This window comes from Bidens hawaiensis, unplaced genomic scaffold, assembly GCF_021521415.1.
Source record: "Bidens hawaiensis isolate Kalapana, Puna unplaced genomic scaffold, B.hawaiensis_p1.1 tig00004444_1, whole genome shotgun sequence".
Classification (NCBI taxonomy): domain Eukaryota; kingdom Viridiplantae; phylum Streptophyta; class Magnoliopsida; order Asterales; family Asteraceae; genus Bidens; species Bidens hawaiensis.
The window spans coordinates 1,157,501-1,180,228 of record NW_027491267.1 but is presented as its reverse complement, the minus strand read 5'-3'; the positions used below and the strand labels follow the sequence as shown (position 1 = coordinate 1,180,228).

Sequence of the window (22,728 nt, the reverse complement as noted above, 5' to 3'; positions counted from 1 at the left end):
ATTAAGATAAGCACAAAAATTAAAGCTTCTAGAAATACAGATACACCTAATACATCGAAACTCATTGCCCATGGATAAAGAAAAACCGTTTCAACATCAAAAACAACAAAAACTAGAGCAAACATATAATAGCGGATCTTAAATTGTAACCAAGCGTCGCCTATTGGTTCTATACCTGATTCATAACTAGAAAGTTTCTCCGGTCCTTTGCTAATCGGAGCTAAAAATCCCGAAATGAAAAATACCAAAATAGGAATAAGACTTGATATTATCAAAAATGCCTAAAAAATATCATATTCGTAAAGCAGAAACATAGATGCACTCCTATAAACGTGGAAAATATACCGGATTAGTCAATTTAACTTGAAATTTAGAAATCGTTCATAACTGTTTAGTTAAAGTAAGAATTGCTTTCCTTTTGGTCCAACCATCTAGTTTCCTTTTGCGGGGCGTGGTTCCTTTCAAGATTCATCGATTAGAATCCTATTTTTAGTACATAACTTTTGCTTTTTTTTAGCTAACTATTGCTCTTATCCAAATTCTCTTGTTTTCATCTCAATCTTACCGAGAATTCTCTCTAAAGAAAAGGGATTCTAAATAGAATTCTCATTTTTTTTTCGAATTTTGAATTCTATTTATTAGTTATTATAAAATTATTAGTTATTATAAAGTTATTATAAATTGGTCGAAATTGAAATCGATTTTTATTATCCTTTCTATTTGATTATCTTTATAGAATAGATTGAATTTCCCTTTTTTATGAATATGTCATTTTGTCTCTTTTTTATTAGTGGTTTAGAATAGAACAAGTAGTCACAAGTAGTCAGATGTAAGAGAATGTAGAAGAATTTTCTTTAGAATAGAAGGGTCTTGGTATATTACTTTTATTAGTATTAGAATCCAATCCCAATAGAGGATTTTCTATCGAAAGAGAAGACTAGGTCTAAGTAAGGTATACTAAGCCTATTTTACGTTGTTGACAATGTGTACAATGAAACTTAGCATTAGCAAAGATATTAGTTTTTTCAAACTTTATCTTTTGCACAAATTTGGGGTTGGGTTAGGTTGGAGTTTTTAACCAGACTCGTGTTATGATACAAAATTCACTAGAATTGGATATACCAAAGAAGGGTAGTATAATTAACTCGTTGATTTCGGACAGGAAAAGAGGAAAATTCCATATGAATTTGACTACGAATAGTAATGAGGAAAAGTTGGTTTTTTTATCCACAACTAGAAAAAGATCAATTGGGTCCATTGAAATGAAATGTGTTTTTGCTTTCACAATGAATGGGCTTATAGGAATGATTGTCTTTTGAAGAAGCAATCAGTCAGTTAAAACAATAACGAGGAAAATCAAATAAAAAAAGAGACAATTTTTTGTATTCGAATATTTATTCGTTTTTTTTTTTTTTGAATTGTTTGAATTGTATAGGGCTCTAGGGCTATACGGACTTGAACCGTAGACCTTCTCGGTAAAACAGATCAAACTTATTATTATCAAAATGATATGAACTGTTTCAAAGACCCAACATGCATTTTTTGTGCATTGGGCTCTTTCATTAACTGATAGAAATATCAGCTAGTCCGCCATTTTTATTTTTGACAGAAAAATAAGAAGATGGCTCCATGTGCTCTGAGTCATTATGTTTATTCAGATTCAGGAACACTACCAAAGTTTTTCAAGGGGGGTTATCTTGACGTAGGTTTGCCTCTGGCCTAGATTCACTTAAGTGAAATGAAGTCTCTATCGCTCTACTTAAAAATCAAATATGAAAACTTCATACACCTTAAAGTTCATAGGACGAAAAGAGGTTTTTTTGAGGCCCTGATACTCAGCCTAGCATTGAATAGACTAGGTATTCACCTTATCAATATATCAAATCAACGGTGGGGTCTGTTTGGCACCTAACTGGGCACCTAAATCGGACCGAACCCTTGTCAGGCTATTGTTCTCTTCTTCCCTCAAAGTTATCGAGTAAGACATCGATTTATCAATAAGATCAATTTTTTTGATTGCATGATGCACTCCCCTGAAAAACATCGGCGCGCGTGTAAACGAGGTGCTCTACCAACTGAGCTACAGCCCTTAGTGCTTGTAATACATATTTTATTATGTAGATAATTTCTTGTCAAGATGACTATTCCATGGTCCAAGATCATATTGATCGGTATTGCTTCTAAGTAATATGATATTTATAATCCATCGACGGGAGGAGTCCCTTTTGGTTTTCTTTGTGAAGATAAATGACCTACTTAACTCAGCGGTCAGAGTATTGCTTTCATACGGCGGGAGTCATTGGTTCAAATCCAATAGTAGGTAGAACTTATTAGATACCGCGGTCAATGGTATCTAATAAGTTTTTATACCCATTTGATTTTAGTAATATTTTTTTTGTATCTTTTCTATTCTATTTCTTTTTCGTTGCATAAAAATGTGATCATAAAAATATGATTTCGCTTGATTGTATTTAATCGACAGAATCAAGTCAAACAAAATAACCAAATATAGGGTGTATAAATTGATGATTATTCGGACACACCGACTGGTTATGAAATGGCGTTGATAGCCTCTACTCGTGTCCTAGCCCGTCGTAGAGCTAGATTTGCCTCAATTGTTTGTCCTTTCCTTCAGCTTTTCTCAAAGCATCTTCCGCTATTTCAAGAGTTTGCTGAGCTTCTTGTGGATCGATGTCACTACTTTTCTCTGCATCATTTACTAAAACAGTGATTTCATTATTACCTATTCTAGCAAAACCGCCCATCAGAGCCATCATTAGCCATTGGTCGTTAAGGCGTATTCTCAAAATACCTATATCTACTGCTGTGGCAATAGGAGCGTGATTTGGTAATACGCCAATTTGTCCACTATTAGTAGATAAAATGATTTCTTTCACTTCTGAATCCCAAACAATTCGATTAGGGGTCAGTACACAAAGATTTAAGGTCATTTCTTCAAATTGCTCTCCGTTTCTAAGTTGATAGCCTTCGCCGTAGCTTCATCGATGTTACCTACCAAATAAAAGGCCTGTTCGGGAAGACCATCTAATTCTCCGGAAAGGATTAATTGAAAGCCTCTAATTGTTTCTGCTAAACCAACATATTTTCCCGGAGAACCCGTAAAGACTTCTGCTACGAAAAACGGTTGTGATAAGAAACGCTCAATTTTTCGCGCTCTTGCTACGGTTAAACGATCTTCTTTGGATAATTCGTCTAATCCAAGAATAGCTATAATATCTTGAAGTTCTTTGTAACGTTGTAAAGTTTGCTTAACCTGTTGTGCAGTTTCATAATGTTCTTCACCGACGATCCGGGGTTGTAGCATAGTTGACGTTGAATCTAAAGGATCTACTGCTGGATAGATACTTTTGGCGGCTAATCCTCTTGATAGTACGGTAGTAGCATCTAAATGTGCAAATGTCGTAGCAGGAGCAGGGTCGGTCAAATCATCTGCAGGTACATAAACAGCTTGAATAGAAGTTATGGACCCTTCTTTGGTAGAAGTAATTCTTTCTTGTAAAGAACCCATTTCGGTACTAAGGGTAGGTTGATAACCCACGGCGGAAGGCATTCTACCCAACAAGGCGGATACTTCAGATCCTGCTTGGACAAAACGGAAGATATTGTCAACAAATAAAAGAACGTCTTGTTCATTAACATCTCGGAAATATTCCGCCATAGTTAGGGCAGTCAAACCAACTCTCATACGAGCTCCCGGTGGTTCATTCATTTGACCGTAAACTAGAGCTACTTTTGATTCTGCAATATTTTGTTCATTAATTACTCCAGATTCTTTCATTTCCAAGTAAAGATCATTTCCTTCATGAGGCCGTTCACCGACTCCGCCAAAAACAGATACGCCTCCGTGAGCTTTGGCAATATTGTTAATCAATTCCATAATGAGTACTGTTTTACCCATGCCAGCTCCCCCGAATAGTCCGATTTTTCCTCCACGGCGATAAGGGGCTAAAAGATCTACTACTTTAATTCCGGTTTCAAAAATAGATAGTTTTGTATCTAACTGTATACAGGCGCAGATCTATGAATAGGGAATGTTGTGCTATTATCTACAGGACCTAAATTATCAATAGGCTCCCCAAGGACATTGAAAATTCGTCCGAGAGTCGCTCCACCGACCGGAACACTTAGCGGAGCTCCCGTATCCAGTACGTCCATTCCTCTTGTTAGACGTCTGTAGCACTCATAGCTACGGCTCTAACTCGATTGTTTCCTAATAATTGCTGTACCTCACAAGTCACATTAATTGGTTGACCAACGGTATCTCGACCCTTAACTACCAGAGCGTTATAAATATTAAGCATTTTGCCTTGCGGAAAAGCTACATCTAGTACCGGACCAATTATTTGGGCTATACGCCCCAGGTTCTTTTTGTCAAGCGTGGCAACCCCAGAACTAGAAGTAGTAGGATTCATTCTCATAATATAATAATAAAGTAAAAAGATCTCATTTTTTTGCGAAAATGAATTATCGCATTCAAAATAAATGTCAGATGACAAGTTGATCGGTTAATTCAATAAGAAATGGGAGTTAGCACACGATTTTGTTTGTACCATCCAACCGAATCCAATTTAATTGTTTACTTATTCAATTTCAATGAGTGAATTTTCAAGTTCAACCAACCCATTTTCAAAATATCAAGTAGATGAATAAGAATCTTGAGAAAATCTTTCATTTGTTTATCATTATAGACAATCCCATCTATATTATCTATGGAATTAGAACCTAAACTCTATTTACGATTCAGTATTTCTATATCATCGGCTCTTCTTATTTCTATTGATTTACGTCTAGCCTGTTCTATTTTTTTGATCTTTTCATAGAAATATTCCACATATTTTCAAATCTAGTATTTACATATACAACATATATCACTTACAATATATATCACTGTTAAGGGGGAATTTCTTAGTATTTGGGTGATTTTTAGGTATTTCAATAAAAAAAAGAATTGGGTTGCGCCATATATATGAAAGAGTATACAATAATGATGTATTTGTCGAATCAAATACCATGGTCTAATAATTAAACATTCTGAGTAGTTGATAATTTTACTATTAGTTGGGAATTTTGTGAAAGGTTCCTGTAAAAAGTTTCATTAACGCCTAATTCAAGTCGAGTTGACCTTATTGTTGTGAGAATTATTAATTAATGAGTTGTAGGGAGGGATTTATGTCACCACAAACAGAGACTAAAGCAAGTGTTGGATTCAAAGCTGGTGTTAAAGATTATAAATTGACTTATTATACTCCTGAATATGAAACCAAGGATACTGATATCTTGGCAGCATTTCGAGTAACTCCTCAACCTGGAGTTCCGCCTGAAGAAGCAGGGGCCGCAGTAGCCGCCGAATCTTCTACTGGTACATGGACAACTGTATGGACCGATGGACTTACGAGCCTTGATCGTTACAAAGGCCGATGCTATGGCATCGAGCCTGTTCCTGGAGAAGAAAGTCAATTTATTCCTTATGTAGCTTACCAATTAGACCTTTTTGAAGAAGGTTCTGTTACTAACATGTTTACTTCCATTGTAGGTAATGTATTTGGGTTCAAAGCCCTGCGTGCTCTACGTCTGGAAGATTTGCGAATTCCTACTGCGTATGTTAAAAATTTCGACGGTCCGCCTCACGGTATCCAAGTTGAGAGAGATAAATTGAACAAGTATGGTCGTCCCTTGTTGGGATGTACTATTAAACCTAAATTGGGGTTATCCGCTATAAACTACGGTAGAGCTTGTTATGAATGTCTTCGTGGTGGCCTTGATTTTACTAAAGATGATGAGAACGTGAACTCCCAACCATTTATCCGTTGGAGAGACCGTTTCTTATTTTGTGCCGAAGCTATTTATAAATCACAAGCTGAAACAGGTGAAATCAAAGGGCATTACTTGAATGCTACTGCGGGTACATGCGAAGATATGATGAAAAAGGCTATATTTGCCAGAGAATTGGGAGTTCCTATCGTAATGCATGACTACCTAACAGGGGGATTCACTGCAAATACTAGCTTGGCTCATTATTGCCAAGATAATGGCCTACTTCTTCACATCCATCGTGCAATGAATGCAGTTATTGATAGACAGAAGAATCACGGTATGCACTTCCGTGTACTAGCTAAAGCGTTACGTATGTCTGGTGGAGATCACATTCATTCCGGTACCGTAGTAGGTAAACTTGAAGGGGAAAGAGACATCACTTTGGGGTTTGTTGATTTACTACGTGATGATTTTATTGAAAAAGATAGAAGTCACGGTATTTTTTTCACCCAAGATTGGGTCTCTCTACCAGGAGTTCTGCCTGTAGCTTCGGGAGGTATTCATGTTTGGCATATGCCTGCTTTGACCGAGATATTTGGGGATGATTCCGTACTACAGTTCGGTGGAGGAACTTTAGGGCACCCTTGGGGAAATGCACCTAGTGCTGTAGCTAATCGAGTAGCTCTAGAAGCATGTGTACAAGCTCGTAATGAAGGACGCGATCTTGCTGTTGAGGGTAATGAAATTATCCGTGAGGCTACCAAATGGAGTCCTGAACTAGCTGCTGCTTGTGAAGTATGGAAGGAGATCAAATTTGAATTCGCTCCGGTGGATACTATTGATTAAATTCCAAGCAACGAATACTTTGGATAAGGATAAGAAGATATAACGTTCGCTCTCTTCATTGAATTTCAATGAAATTCGGCCCAATCTTTTACTAAAAAGATTGGGCCGAATCCAACATGCATATATTTTACATACTTATATAGATATAGAAATACTTATATAGATATAGAAAATTTCAATTAAAAACTCGAAGACTAAACAACTCAAATCTTTCTATTTTTGTATTGGATCCACAATGAATCCTATGGATCCTTAGGATTGGGATATTCTTTTAGATCCTGTAGTTTCCCTGGATCGAGACAGGTATCACAACTCTTTCTACCCATCCTGCATATTGTCCTTTTTGTTCCGTATTCGTATTGTCATGGAAACTTAACTTATTATTAATTATTAGATGAGATTTTACGAAAAAATTGTTCGTAGGTTTGTGGAGAGAACAAATCCTTTTTTCAATACTCACACTTCTTATTAGTTAATAATTCTAGTGATTGTATTTATATGCTTATTCCTGATAGGAAATACAATATTCAAAATTCAAATAAATGATTTTTCGTCGAATGACTATTCATCTATTGTATTTTCATGCAAATATGGAGCAATAAAACTATATGAAAAGATGTTGGTTCAATTCAATCTTATTTAAGAAGGAGTTCGAACACAGATGTAGGCTAAGTAAATCAACGGGCAGTCTTGGTCCTATTGAAATTGAAAATGCCAACGAAAGTCAAGATCCGAATATAAATGATACGGATAAAAACATTCAGAGTTGGAGTGGTCATGACAATTACAGTAATGTTGATCTTTCTTTTGGCGTCAAGGACATTCGGAATTTCATCTCTGATGATACTTTTTTAGTTAAAGAGAATAATGGGGACATTTATTCTATATATTTTGATATTGAAAATCAAATTTTTGAGATTGACAATGATCCTTCTTTTTGTAGTGAACTAGCAAGTTCTTTTTATCGGAATTCTAGTTATCTGAATAATGGATCTAAGAGTAAGAATACCGACAATGATCCTTCCATGAATGATCCTTCCATGAATGATACTCAGTATACTTGGAATAATCACATGAATAGTTGCATTGACAGTTATCTTCAGTCTCAAATCTGTATTGATAGTTACACTGTAAGTGGTAGTGACAATTCCAGTCACAATTACATTTCTAGTTCCATTTGTGGTGAAAGTGGAAATAGTAGTCAAAAAGCGGATGCCAGAACGAGTGATCAAATTATACGAGAAAGTTCTACTGATCTGGAAAGTTCTACTGATCTGGAAAGTTCTACTGATCTAGAAAGTTCTACTGATCTGGATGTAACTCAAAAATACAAGCATTTGTGGGTTCAATGAGAAAATTATTATGGATTAAATTATAAGAAATTTTTTAAATCAAAAATGAATCTTTGTGAACAATGTGGATATCATTTGAAAATGAGTAGTTCAGATAGAATCGAACTTTCGATCGATCCGGGTACTTGGGAGCCTATGGATGAAGACATGGTCTCTCTAGATCCCATTGAATTTCATTCGGAGGAGGAGCCTTATAAAAATCGGATCGACTCTTATCAAAGAAAGACAGGATTAACCGAGGCTGTTCAAACAGGAATAGGGCAACTAGACGGTATTAACGTAGCAATTGCGGTTATGGATTTTCAATTTATGGGGGGTAGTATGGGATCCGTAGTTGGGGAGAAAATTACCCGCTTGATTTAATACGCTACTAAAGAATTTCTACCTCTTATTATAGTGTGTGCTTCTGGAGGGGCATGCATGCAAGAAGGAAGTTTGAGCTTGATGCAAATGGCTAAAATCTCTTCTGCTTTATATGATTATCAATCCAATAAAAAGTTATTCTATGTACCAATCCTTACATCTCCTACTACCGGTGGGGTGACAGCTAGTTTTGGTATGTTGGGGGATATCATTATTGCTGAACCCAATGCCTACATTGCCTTTGCGGGTAAAAGAGTAATTGAACAAACATTGAATAAAAGAGTACCCGACGTTTCACAAGCAGCTGAGTATTTATTCCAGCAGGGCTTATTCGATTTAATCGTACCACGTAATCCTTTAAAAAGCGTTCTGAGTGAGTTATTTCAACTCCACACTTTCTTTCCTTTGAATCAAAATTAAAACATTCAGTTCAATTATTTTGATCAAACAAGTAATTAGTTTATCTAATTAGTTTATCGGAATCCAAGTAAAAATTAGACGAATGGGGTTTCTTTGTTGATATAAGATCTAATTGTATAAAGAATCAAAAGTCACATCAAATTGAAAATCCGTCCCCTTTTCTATATTCATTATTATTTATCAACAAGATAAAAGATGAAATTCTTTTTTTCGTAAAGTAAAAAAAAAAAAAAGATCTTCTTCTCGTCATATATAATTCAAATCTATTAAATATAGAATTTTTTATCTTTCTATATCTTACGATAATCCTATTTTGACTAAGAATCCCTACTGGATGGGATTCTAACAAACCCTTCAATATAATTCAATATAAATAGAATCTAACTAAGTAGAATCTAATTCATTTTTAATAAGCTTTTGCTTAATAAATGAAATTCGAAGACAAGAGCAAAAAATGAAGAAAAAAATATCTCATCCATATCCTTTCAAATCCTTCATGTAGAAAGATAAAAAACTACATTATATACACACTTAGATAGATACTTATATCTATATAATAATAATAATTCTCAAATTATAATAAGTAAGATATCCTTATATATAATAAGATATATAATAAGATATCTTTATATTCTAAATTGATATTATAAATAATAAATATAAAATCTAAATAATAATAACAGGTACAAATAGTCAATCGAGGTACCCATTCTATGACAACTCTTAACTTTCCCTCTATTTTGGTCCCTTTAGTTGGCCTAGTATTTCCGGCAATCGCAATGGCTTCTTTATTTCTTCATGTTCAAAAAAACAAGATTGTTTAGAGCCGACGGCACAAAATCTCATCTATTTTTTTTACGTTTGTTTCATGACACATATATCCTTTAGCAAAACATGGTATAAGCGGCTTCCGCCGAAAAATTCTTATGTCTCCAGAAAATGCTATATTTTAGCTATTTTCAAATAAACCCGAATCGGCGGATGGCTGAGCTGTAAAGCCGGTCTATCTATATGTATGTGGCTATCTTTAGTGAGTGATACGAAGGGTATGTTATTAGTTTAGATCTAACCAATTTAATGAATTACTCCTAAAGGTTCACATCAAACTAGTTCAAACTAGTGCTAGTTGATGAGAGTTACTTCGGAAACAAACAGACTAAACTCAAATTCATTTGGGGTATTCTCTCAATTCCAAAGAAGCAACGGGATCAAGTATTAGTTGTCGATCAGAACATATATGGATAGAACCTATAAAGGGGGCTCGAAAAATAAGTAATTTATGCTGGGCTATTATCCTTTTTTTAGGTTCATTAGGATTCTTGTTGGTTGGAACCTTGAGTTATCTTGGTAGAAATTTGATATCTTTCTTTCCGTCTCAGCAAATCGTTTTTTTTTTCCACAAGGAATTGTGATGTCTTTCTATGGGATCGAGGGTCTTTTTATTAGCTCCTATTTGTGGTGTACAATTTCGTGGAATGTAGGTAGTGGTTATGATCGATTTGATATAAAAGACGGAATAGTGTGTATCTTTCGTTGGGGATTTCCTGGAAAAAATCATCGGGTCTTCCTCCGATTTCTTATAAAAGATATTCAATCCGTCAGAATAAAAGTTAAAGAGGGTATTTATGCTCGGCGTGTCCTTTATATGGATATAAGAGGCAGGGAGCCATTCCATTGACTCGTACTGATGAGAATTTTACTCCACGGGAAATGGAACAAAAAGCTGCGGAATTGGCCTATTTCTTGCGTGTACCAATTGAAGTATTTTAATTTGAAGTTATTTTACCGAGAAATGAATGCTTTCTCAGCAGGAGGGCAAAAATGCAAGAATCCTCTTTTTCTTGAACATAACTTAATTGATGTTTCTTCAGAACATTCATTCGAGTTAAAGCAGACTACATGGAACAAGTATAAAAAAAACTCTTTGGGGTATCTTTTATATGTATCGGTATATACACAACTCAATTAAATAAAAAATGAATAAAAAATCGAAATATCTCATAATAAACCATTTCGAAATAAGGAAATATCCCCCCTTTTGACTTGCTTTTTACTTGTTGGAATTGAGACTTTATATTCAGATAGATAATATCTTGTCATTTTTTCGACGCTTCTTTTTGTGCTCCTTAATGACCAAAAAATTGGATCTCTTATAATGATAACTAGCCAATTTCTTTCTGTCGTTTTTTGCCACCCTTTTTTCATTTCACAAGATTCTTCAGAAAATTCCCTCAATTCTTCTATCCCTGACTACTCATAGTCAGTTAAATTTTTTAGAAATCTTAGCTATTTTTATCTAATGATAGAAAAGGAGTTCTTTCGTATCAAAATATTAAAAATATTTATTTTCATTATTGAAATTGAATATTGAATTTTAGATTGAATTTTCGGGGCATTCATCGAAAGGAGATATGTGCTTCGAATTTTACTTTCGAATTTTACTATAGGGAAACAATACTTTTTTATTCTTTATTATTTATTCATTCGAATTTTTCGTCTATTTCTGTCTTTTTTTCTAGATTCAAGGCCTAAGAAATCACAAATCGAAAATAGTGAATAGATTCATAGGTTCGATAACTTGTAATAGAACTGATGCGTGAGAGAAATATTAGATTACATAGAGTCGACGAATGAGATGGGTTCATTAACAATTCACAGATGAAAAAATGGCAAAAAAGAAAGCATTCACTCCTCTTTTATATCTTGCATCTAAAGTATTTTTGCCCTGGTGGATTTCTCTCTTATTTCAAAAAAGTCTGGAATCGTGGGTTACTTATTGGTGGAATCCTAGTCAATCCGAAACTTTTTTGAATGATATTGAAGAAAAGAGTATTTTAGAAAAATTCATAGAATTAAAGGAACTCCTCTTCTTAGAAGAAATAATCAAGGAATACTCGGAGACACATCTACAAAACCTTCGTATAGGAATTCACAAAGAAACAATCCAATTAATCAAGATACACAATGAGGGTCGTATTCATACGATTTTGCACTTCTCGACAAATATAATATGTTTCATTATTCTAAGTGGTTATTCTATTTTGGGTAATAAAGAACTTGTTATTCTTAACTCTTGGGCACAGGAATTCCTATTTAACTTAAGTGACACAATAAAAGCTTTTTCTCTTCTTTTATTAACCGATTTATGTATTGGATTTCATTCGCCCCATGGTTGGGAATTGATGATTGGCTTTGTCTACAAGGATTTTGGATTTGTTCATAATGATCAAATTATATCTGGTCTTGTTTCAACTTTTCCAGTCATTCTAGATACAATTTTCAAATATTGGATTTTCCGTTATTTAAATCGTGTATATCCGTCACTTGTAGTGATTTATCATTCAATGAATGACTAAAAAATAGTCTACTTAATCCAATTATAATGTTTCTTACTTTGCAGTTGTACATAAGCAAAACATTGAAAATTGCTTTCTATTTCTACCCATCCCGGAGATTCATCCTATATTCCTATATATTAATCGAGTCAAATTATTCCAGTAAATAACAGAATCGTGGATAGGAAACTCCATTAGTGACCCACCCCAATTTATTGTAGAAATTTTCGGGATCAATGATTGGATCATGCAAACTAGAAATAATTTTTCTTGGATAAAGGAACATATTACTCGATCTATTTCCGTATCGCTCATGACATATATAATAACTCGTACACCCATTTCAAATGCATATCCCATTTTTGCACAGCAGGGTTATGAAAATCCACGAGAAGCGACTGGACGTATTGTATGCGCCAATTGCCATTTTGCTAATAAACCGGTGGATATTGAGGTTCCGCAAGCGATACTTCCCGATACTGTATTTGAAGCAGTTGTTCGAATTCCTTATGATACGCAACTAAAACAAGTTCTTGCTAATGGTAAAAAAAGGGGTTTTGAATGTTGGGGCTGTTCTTATTTTACCAGAGGGTTTTGAATTAGCCCCTCCCGATCGTATTTCCCCCGAGATAAAAGAAAAGATGGGTAATATGTCTTTTCCGAGCTATCGCCCCAATCAAAAAAATATTCTTGTCATAGGCCCTGTTCCTGGTCAGAAATATAGTGAAATGACCTTTCCTATTCTTTCCCCGGACCCCGCTACTAAGAAAGACGTTCACTTCTTAAAATATCCTATCAACGTAGGTGGAAACAGGGGAAGGGGCCAGATTTATCCTGACGGGAGCAAATGTAACAATACAGTTTATAATGCTACAGCATCAGGTATAGTAAGCAAAATACTACGAAAAGAAAAGGGGGGATACAAAATAACCATAGCGGATGCATCGGATGGACGTCAAGTGGTTGATATTATCCCTCCGGGGCCGGAACTTCTTGTTTCAGAAGGCGAATCTATCAATCAACCGTTGACAAGTAATCCTAATGTGGGCGGATTTGGTCAGGGAGATGCAGAAATAGTACTGCAAGATCCATTACGTCTACAAGGCCTTTTGTTCTTCTTCGTATCTGTTATTTTGGCACAAATATTTTTGGTTCTTAAAAAGAAGCAGTTCGAGAAGGTTCAATTGTCCGAAATGAATTTCTAAACTCGCGCATTTATCGACATCAAGTTTTTAAAATGAACCAAATTCTTTTTAGTAATTATGATATAAAAAAAGAAATTATAAAAGCCCTTTTTATACTATTTTTCTACGAGATGCCGGTAATTCCTTGTACCATATTCCTAGCCATAGTATGTAGATTGTGAAGAAGACTGTTTGACTTGACCCCCTCTTTCTTTTTTTGTTTGTTTTTTTTTTTTTTTCAAAAAACCGGGGTGATGTTATTATGTTGCTATTGTGAGATTGAAATGTCATAAAATGCATTTGATTCTAATACAATTTACTTTGGCTAGATCCTATCCAAAAGGAAACGCGAAATAGAAGGGATAAATGAAGTAACAAATATTTCTGGGAGGGGTTATTCGTCTTACTAGTCTTCGACACAAGAAAAGGATTTTTCACACCCTTTTCTTGTGTCGAAATAATAATGATTCTTTATCTTTATACTGTTCGTCAAACATTCCTAGTTTTTTTTTTTTTGATTTTTTAGAGACGTATCAGAACGTTTAGAGTTATTAAGTATTTTTTTCTTATTATTATATTATCTTATCATAATAAATAATTACGTATACATAATTACGTATACTATAAATATAAAATACTATAAAAGTGGTGGACAAACAAAAGAGGAGGGGAAAATTGATTGAGTAAATAGAACTTATTCAATGAACTTATAAAAAAATCTTCTAATTATTAAGAACTCAACGGGACCTTCTCCCTCAAATCAGACAAACAAAGAAGGGAATCCGTTGAGTTCTTACGCTTTCATGTATACAACTCAATTCATCCTATTACTACAGGGATGAACCTAACCCGGAATATGAACCATAAAAGAAAACGCCTACTAAACCGATCACAAGAATACCAGCTACAGTACCTATTATCCAAAGAGGAATTCTTCCAGTAGTATCGGCCATTTCCGCCACTTCCCTCCACATTTCATCAAGTGGTCATGCTAGAGACATAAACAGTCATGGATAATTATGAGATGAGATCCTTCCGAATGGGCTAAGAGAGAGAATACCTAGAATGATTAGTCTATTATTTTAGTTCTCTCTCGTTTTCTTAATTGAAGAAATAATTGGAAAATAAAACAGCAAGTACAAAAATGAGTAATAACCCCAGTAGAGGCTGGTACGATTCAATTCAACATTTTATTCGTTTGGGTTTGATTGTGTCGTAGCTCTATAATTCAGATTAGGTTTATCGTTGTATAAACTGCATTGCTGATATTGACCCCAAAAAAGAAACGGTAGGTACAGCTAGGCCGTGAACAGCCAACCATCGCACTGTAAAAATTGGATAGGTTCGATCTATGGTCATTGAGGCCTCCTAAAAAGATCTACTAAATTCATCGAGTTGTTCCAAAGAATCAAAACGGCCGGTGATTAATGGAATTCCTTGTCGGTTCTCTGTGAAATACTCGTTTGGCCGAGGGCTTCCAAACACATCGTAAGCTAAACCAGTGCTGACGAATAACCAACCCGCAATGAATAAGGAAGGTATAGTAATGCTATGAATGACCCAGTAGCGAATACTAGTAATAATATCAGCAAAAGAACGTTCTCCCGTGCTTCCAGACATGCTGAGCTCCACATATTCTTGTACAGTCAAAAGGGGATCGATTCCATAAAAGATTGGATCAGTAAATGTAAATTCACTGAAAAAATCTTTGTGAGATCGTCAATATTGTACCGAGGGCGTCTTTAGAGTATACCGAATCAGTATAGCTATCCTTCTTCTGACACAGCAATGCACTTTCAATAAGTATTGGAAAAAGGTGCTAAATAATTTCTTTCTTGTTGTTTGTCGATGTAAAAGAATGTCCCATTCAATAGAAAATTATTGAATTTCAAATAATCTATTTCTCGCCATTATGAGTTTAGGGCTATAAACTAAGGATAGGGTAAAATGCGAATCTGATAAGTGAGTTTCTAATAATTCATGAAATGATTAGAATATTACCGCAAATGTAAGTAGATTTTAGATCTATAAATCTTTGTTTTTCATAGTTGTATAAGCGCTTTTTGTTGGAATCTTTTTTTATCTTTTAAGGAATTAGGAATTGGTTAGTCGTCCAGTAACAAGGAATAATAGGAAATTTTCTTCGATAAACGAAAAAGAACAACGAATGAAATAACTGGAATCACTAATGCATGCATTGTTGTATTAGATCGAAATCTGAAATCTGAAGGTTCTTTTTTGACCTAACTACAAAGAGGCGGATTTCTAATAGGAAAGATACAAACTAGAACTTCTAAAGCAAAAGAGAATAGAAATGACTAGTCTTATAATATAGTTGAACCAAAACACCTATTTTTTTTCGAGTGATCGTGTGATCACTTTTTGTTTTCATTCATTCAAGATATTATATGCAAGATATTATAACCTATTACAAAATCTAATTAGTTAAAATGAAAGTAAAAGTTTTATAAGATTACTGTTCGCTCTAAAATTGAAAATAGATTCGATAAAAAAAAATAGTAATAATTTTCTAATTTGATTCCATAATGATTCGAAAAGAGTTTTGTTTTAAAACGAAATTACACGACCTAATTCTTATTAGTTGAATTGAAAAATGATCCAAGAATGCATTCGCTGATTGCAAACGCGGTATGCGTAGATGTTACAGACGATTAATCAATTTCTTTTTCTAAAGCTGTGACTTTATCCTTGTTAGTGCTGTCTATAATGATATTTGAATCAAAAGCTTGCAATTGGTATTTTTGTTTCTCTCCTATTTTGTAAAAAATGAAACTCAGGTAAGTGCTTTTTTATAAACATATGTATAAAAATAACATATTTCATTTAGCTCCTTGATGCCTATAATAACTAGTTATTTCGGTTTTCTACTAACGGCTTTAACTATAACCTCAGCTCTATTTATTGGTCTGAGCAAGATACGACTTATTTGAAATGAATTGCACAATTAATAAAAGGAAATCTTTCCGCGAACTTCTGTGTATTTCTAGTTACTTATCGTGTCAATTACCAATTCTTGGTCATTGAGATTCGTGGTAATTTGGATTAATATTTAGGTATAGATATTACCTCTTTTTTCTCCTTTCAAACAAATTGAAATGATTGAAGTTTTTCTTTTTGGAATCGTGTTAGGTCTAATTCCTATTACTTTGGCTGGATTATTTGTAACTGCATATTTACAATACAGGCGTGGCGATCAGTTGGACCTTTGATTAATTAACATCCCCCCTTTTTTTGACCTCCTCCTTTGTTTAATATCCAGGAGGTCAAACTAAGATTGCTGTTCCGGTTCCAGTTAGTGTTTCAGCCGAATTCGACCGAAGAAGATCCGAATCACGCTCTGTAGGATTTGAACCTACGACATCGGGTGTTGGAGACCCGCGTTCTACCGAACTGAACTAAGAGCGCTTTCTTATCATAAAAGAGAATACTGTAAAGAAAAAAGAAAAGAATTGGCCCCAATACATCTTGTATGCATACTATATAGTGTCATAAGAATGAAAGATTCTATATGATATGTCCATTGTGAGTTGATCTTAAAAAATACCTCATTACTGTTCAAAGGAGTAGTAATATGTAGGGATGACAGGATTTGAACCCGTGACATTTTGTACCCAAAACAAACGCGCTACCAAGCTGCGCTACATCCTTTCCGTTGGTCTACAGTGTCATTGTAGAGAATTCCTTTCTTGTCTTCCACATCGTTATCTCCTCTATTAAAACCTAGAATTTTTCTTTTCATTTCGTCTTTTTGGTCTCATTTAACATATAATAATAGCAAAAGACTTCTATCTATATGAAATATGGAACGGAACCCCAAGGAAAAATAACTGAGTCTTTTTGGGGAATATTGGAGAAGAAAAGGACGTTTTTTCTGTATTTAACAAAAAGTAAATCTTTTTTACTAGATAATTGTACATTTAAATATGTATTATCTTATTGATTACAATAAAATGAAAAAATGAAGGAGGTTTTTCAATGCGAGATCTAAAAACATATCTTTCCGTGGCACCGGTACTAAGTACTCTATGGTTCGGTTCTTTGGCAGGTTTATTGATAGAGATTAATCGTTTTTTCCCGGATGCGTTGACGTTCCCATTCTAGTTATTGGCGCTAGACGGAATAAAGAATATTAGAGATACAATTAAATATCAGCCCCCTCTTTTCTCTTTTTTCCCTTTTTTAGAAGAAGGGAGGAAAGAGAAAGAATAAAAGTGCATTCAACAGCTGTGAGACTCGGGTTCTGGTTGGAATGAAATGAATATTTCATTCTATGGAAGTCGAATACAAACAGTGGTTCTAGGGAAAGAGTATTATACAAGATACTTATATAATATATAAAATGCTGTACTGTGATTTGAAAGTTTAGAAATCTTTCTATCTTATTTACGATATTGAGTGTAGTGAAATCTTGCATAAGAGGATAGCAAGTTACAAATTCTATTTTGTTTTTTCCTTCCTATTTTCTTTTTCGTTTCGGATTGAAAGAGGAAGAGTTGAGTAAATGAAAAATCCAAAGGAGGTTCATGGCCAAGGGTAAAGATGTGCGAATACCGGTTCTTTTGGAATGTACCGCTTGTGTTCGAAACGGTGTTAATAAGGAATCAACGGGCATTTCCAGATATATTACTCAAAAGAACCGGCACAATCGCCTAATCGATTGGAGTTACGAAAATTCTGTCCATATTGTTACAAACATACGATTCACGTGGAGATAAAGAAATAGATTGAAGCGAGTACTTGCGCCCTTATCTTAATCTTACAAGGCAAGGAAAGGGAAAAATGACATTATATATATAACATATTTAACATAGTTAAAAATAATTATAAACAAACCAAATCCTATTTATTTATTCTAATTATAGATCCGGCTGAAATAGGATTTTAGGGATAAGACTAACCAAACAATGGATAAATCCAAGCGAACTTTTCTTAAATCCAAGCGATCTTTTCGTAAGCGTTTGCCCCCGATCCAATCGGGGGATCGAATTGATTATAAAAACATGAGTTTAATTAGTCGATTTATTAGTGAACAGGGAAAAATATTATCTAGACGAGTAAATAGATTGACCTTGAAACAACAACGATTAATTACTATTGCTATAAAACAAGCTCGTATTTTATCTTTGTTACCTTTTCTTAATAATGAGAAACAATTTGAAAGAACTGAGTCGACCACTAGAACTACTAGTCTTAGAGGCAGAAAAAGGTAGGTTTACTCTTTATTAACTTGAATTCAAACCCCCATCCGAACTCAAATGCGGATTTCTATTTTGTGGTCAAAATCCAAGAATCCGGATTGAATTCTCGTGTTATAAGAAAAAAAAGAAGAATCTGGGAAGAAGAAAATTTTTTTTTGAACGCGTTGATTCATTTTTATTTTGACTACTTTTTTTCTCATATTTTCTCATATTCTATTCATTTTATTTTCTTTTTTATTCGACCTTCCCGGAGTTCATTCTCCGGGCAACTCCGTTTAACCGGTGGATTCCTTCCAACTTACTTCTTTTATAATCTCATTGGAAATCATATAAAGACAATTCCTATTTGATATAGCTATTTGTGCAAGTATTTTACGATTAAGAAGCAACTGTCTCTTGTACAGATCATTTATTAATCTACTATAACTATAGCATACCCCCCTTTCGCGAATTGCTGCATTTATTCGAGTGATCCACAAACGACGAAAATGGATTTTTTTCCTATCCCTATCCCGATGAGCCGAAACCAAAGCTCTTATTTTTTGTTGAGTAATAATTCGAGTAAGTCTTGAATGAGCCCCCCGAAAGCTTGATGCAAATAAACGAATTTTTGTTCTACGTCTCCGAGCGATATATCCCCGTCTAATTCTGGTCATTGAATAAATGAAACTTTAACGAATAACTAATAAATTTCCTAGATTTCCTTTCTTTCAGTTATTCTTTTGCCCCTTTCCTAGTATATTAATAACAAAACTGATTTTTCCAATCTATAAACTAAGAATTACAATGGCTTTGGCTACTATAACCTTCCCATCCACAATTTTTGATTTTTTCTAGATATTTCACCTCGAAATACGAAATTTGACTATACTAGGTATTAAAAAATCAAAGTAATGATAAAGAAATAGTGGATTCCATCGTTTCTATGGTTACTTCTTCAACGGTGAGGTCTTCTCTATACACCGGAGCCTTTACTTCATTTAATCAATGTTATTGCTAACTTGTATAGTTCACATTCTTCGGCTCTACCCATGAATTATCCAGTAATATGTCTTTCACAACAAGCTCTACCTATACAGTAACGGTATTTAATTATGAAGGTTGGCTGGGTAACTGACCCTGTTAGTCCGTTCTTGCAAGAGGGGTCTATGTTAACTAAGATTTCCTCCGCTTAATGGATACCATTTGCTACCAATGGAGAATTGCTTCTCATTTTGAATTGAGGTGAGTGGATTTACACCAACAGAAACCATAAATTTCATAAAAAATAAAAGGGATATCATCCATTTTTAGATAGGAAATCTAGTTTGTTTTTCCGTTATATCCTATTTGATCATTGATATTCGAACATTGTTCTCTTTCCTTTGTTCTAGTTCATGATCTGAACGAGTCGCACATACACCCTTGTACATGTTCCTCGGCGCTGAGGGCATCCCCGAAGCGCGGGGGATTTTGTGACATTTCTAATTGGCTGTCTTGTATTTCTAATAAGTTGTTTAATCGTTGGCATGTTGAATCATATACATAATGGGCTGGTTTAGATCGATCCTAACCGGATGATTATCAATTACTTTTATTCAATAGAATAATAAAAAAGATTCCATAGAATAATAATATTCAACTCGGCAGGGTTCATTTCAGAATTGACGCGAAATCCAGGTTATTGTCATTCAACCGCCACAAGATCAACAATTCCATAAGCTTGGGCCTCTGTTGCTGACATAAAAACATCTCTTTCCATGTCTTCGGATACAACCTATAAGGGTTTGCCCGTTCTTTGTACATAAACCCTTGTCAGGGTTTCACGTAGTTTCAGCAGTTCTCCCACTTCCAGGATGAATTCTTCCGTTGCTACTTTAAAAAAAGAACCAGCAGGTTGGTGGATCATTACCCTGATGATATAAGATAATAAAAGGTTTCTCTCTTTTTCATGATGAGGGGAAGATAAAAGAAAGATAAAAGAATAACAAGAAAAAAAGATAGAATTGAACAACCGTAGGGGCATTATGCATTGCATACGGCTCTACAATAAAATTGACCCTTACCCTCCACTAAAGAAATAAAAAATAGGATCGATCAGACCCCGATCGGTAAATGATCAACTTACCACCCTTCCTTTCGGAGGAATTCAAAAATACTATGATGGCTCCGTTGCTATATATATTTATTATATTTTTTTGTCTGTGATTTGTCTGTCATTCAGCAATCCCAAAGTTGCTTTTTATTTGATCAAATAATAAATAAACTAAGGAAAAAAGAATTTTTTTCGCTCCATAACATAAATAGAAATATTGTTAAGAGACCTCTGGTGTGAAAAAAGTTTGTGACGCTGAACTGGACTTCCAAAATAAGAAAATAGGAAATACGTTTTTATCATATTACTCTCTCGATACATAAGCTAATGTTGTGAAAACAAAAAAAAAATTTTATATCGAATTCAAAGTGCCATGCTATTATTACTTAATATTCATATTCATATTTCATATGGCGAAGGCATAGTCTTCTTTTTTCTCTCAAATAAATAAAAGCCTCATTGGCGCCAAGCATGAGGGAATGCTAGACGTTTGGTAATTTCTCCTCCGACCAGGATAAAAGATCCCATTGAAGCGGCGGATCCCATGCATATTGTATGTACATCTGGTTGCACAAACTGCATAGTATCATAAAGAGCCACTCCCGGTATTACCCATCCGCCAGGAGAGTTTATAAATAAATACAGCTCTTGGGTATCATCCTAGATACTGAGATATATCATAAGACCAATAAGTTGATTTGAGATCTCGCTATCAACCTCTTGACCTAAAAAAAGTAATCTTTCTCGATAAAGTCGGTTGATTAGGGTCAAATTGTATCCCTTAAGAACCGTACAGGCGCCTTTTAACGCATACGGTTCAAAAAATTCAATGTGTATATTCCAATACTTTTTCTTTTTTCATAGCAAGTTCCTAACTTATAATAAAAGGATTTTTTTCACTAAGTATGAGTTTGTCTTCCTTTCCTTATAACGAATGTAAAAAAAAAGAATTCATTAAACTTATCCAATTAACTTCTCATTGATGGATTGTTTCATCGAGATCCAATCCAAATCACGATGTCATTTTCTTCTTCTTAAATGGGCCTCTTTAATATTTTTAGGTTTATGCTCTACTCCGGGTAAAGATCCGCCCGATTTTGATTTGCACATATAGTACAAATGTTCTCATTACCACTTCTTTTTGTTATCCCCCCCTTTTTTTCAATTCATGCTTTCCGTAAAAAAAGGTTGACGGATTCATGCATATTACTCAATTGATTAACATAATAGTTTGAAAAAAAATTTTCTTTAATAAAAGGAATACTTTATGATATAAAATAAAATAGAAATAGATATATTACCACTTGGTTTTTTTTAACGGAGCTTGGGTACTTCAATGTAGTAGTCCAACTAAGACAACCATAAATTCTTCTAATTGATAATAGTAATCCGAATCCCCCCCAAAACGGATCTAATTGCACTTCACGCTCCAAAATTTTGATGATGAAATGAATCTTTCGTGGGCAAAACAGAGGATATCTCGATTGGGGAGAAAACGGGGAAATCCCATATGACCAAATATATCTGACAAGTCGCACTATATGTCAAGCCAAGATGCATCTTCCTCTCCAGGACTTCGAAAAGGTACTTTTGGGACACCAATAGGCATTAAATGAAATAAAAAAGAACTAAGTACTATATTTTACTTTGATGTGGAAACGTAACAAAGCCTTTCTTTTTCTTTATAATATTGTACTTTATCCTAATCAGATTTTATTCAATTCATAAGATTTTATTCATCATTTATGAAAATTTGATAAAGAAAGCAAGAAAAAAAGGGAAAATTATTACGAATAGTGTCCTCTAATGATGAACAAGTATGGGCACATTCGCTCATAGAAAATGGCATTCACTTCCCCATTGCGTATTGGTACTTATCGAGTATAGAATAAATCTGCTTCTCTTTGTTCCTACGAACAAAATTGTTCCATTATTACCAACAGAAAAGAACAAATATGAACCCTTGCGTTGAAATAATTTACTAAAACTAAATAGGGGGGTCCATAACATAGTCATAGTATAGTCTTTTACAATGCAATAAAGTTACATAGTGTCTTTTTTCTTTCATAAAGGGGTATTTCCATGGGTTTGCCTTGGTATCGTGTTCATACCGTTGTATTGAATGATCCCGGACGGTTGCTTTCTGTTCATATAATGCAT

At 34.4% G+C, this 22,728-nt stretch overlaps 1 non-coding gene and 1 pseudogene across 2 annotated transcripts; both read right to left on the bottom strand.

Moving 5' to 3' along the window:
• Positions 1-16,627: 16,627 nt before the first annotated feature.
• Positions 16,628-16,701, bottom strand: TRNAW-CCA (transfer RNA tryptophan (anticodon CCA)). The gene has a single exon. It is a non-coding gene; the product is annotated as a tRNA-Trp (tRNA).
• A 3,089-nt stretch (positions 16,702-19,790) lies between these two features.
• LOC143626609 (ATP-dependent Clp protease proteolytic subunit-like) lies at positions 19,791-22,323 on the bottom strand (annotated as a pseudogene). The gene is made up of 3 exons (XR_013152446.1): positions 22,107-22,323; positions 21,035-21,328; positions 19,791-20,386 (listed from the first exon to the last, which is right to left on the bottom strand). The product of XR_013152446.1 is annotated as an ATP-dependent Clp protease proteolytic subunit-like (transcript).
• Between the last annotated feature and the right edge of the window lie 405 nt (positions 22,324-22,728).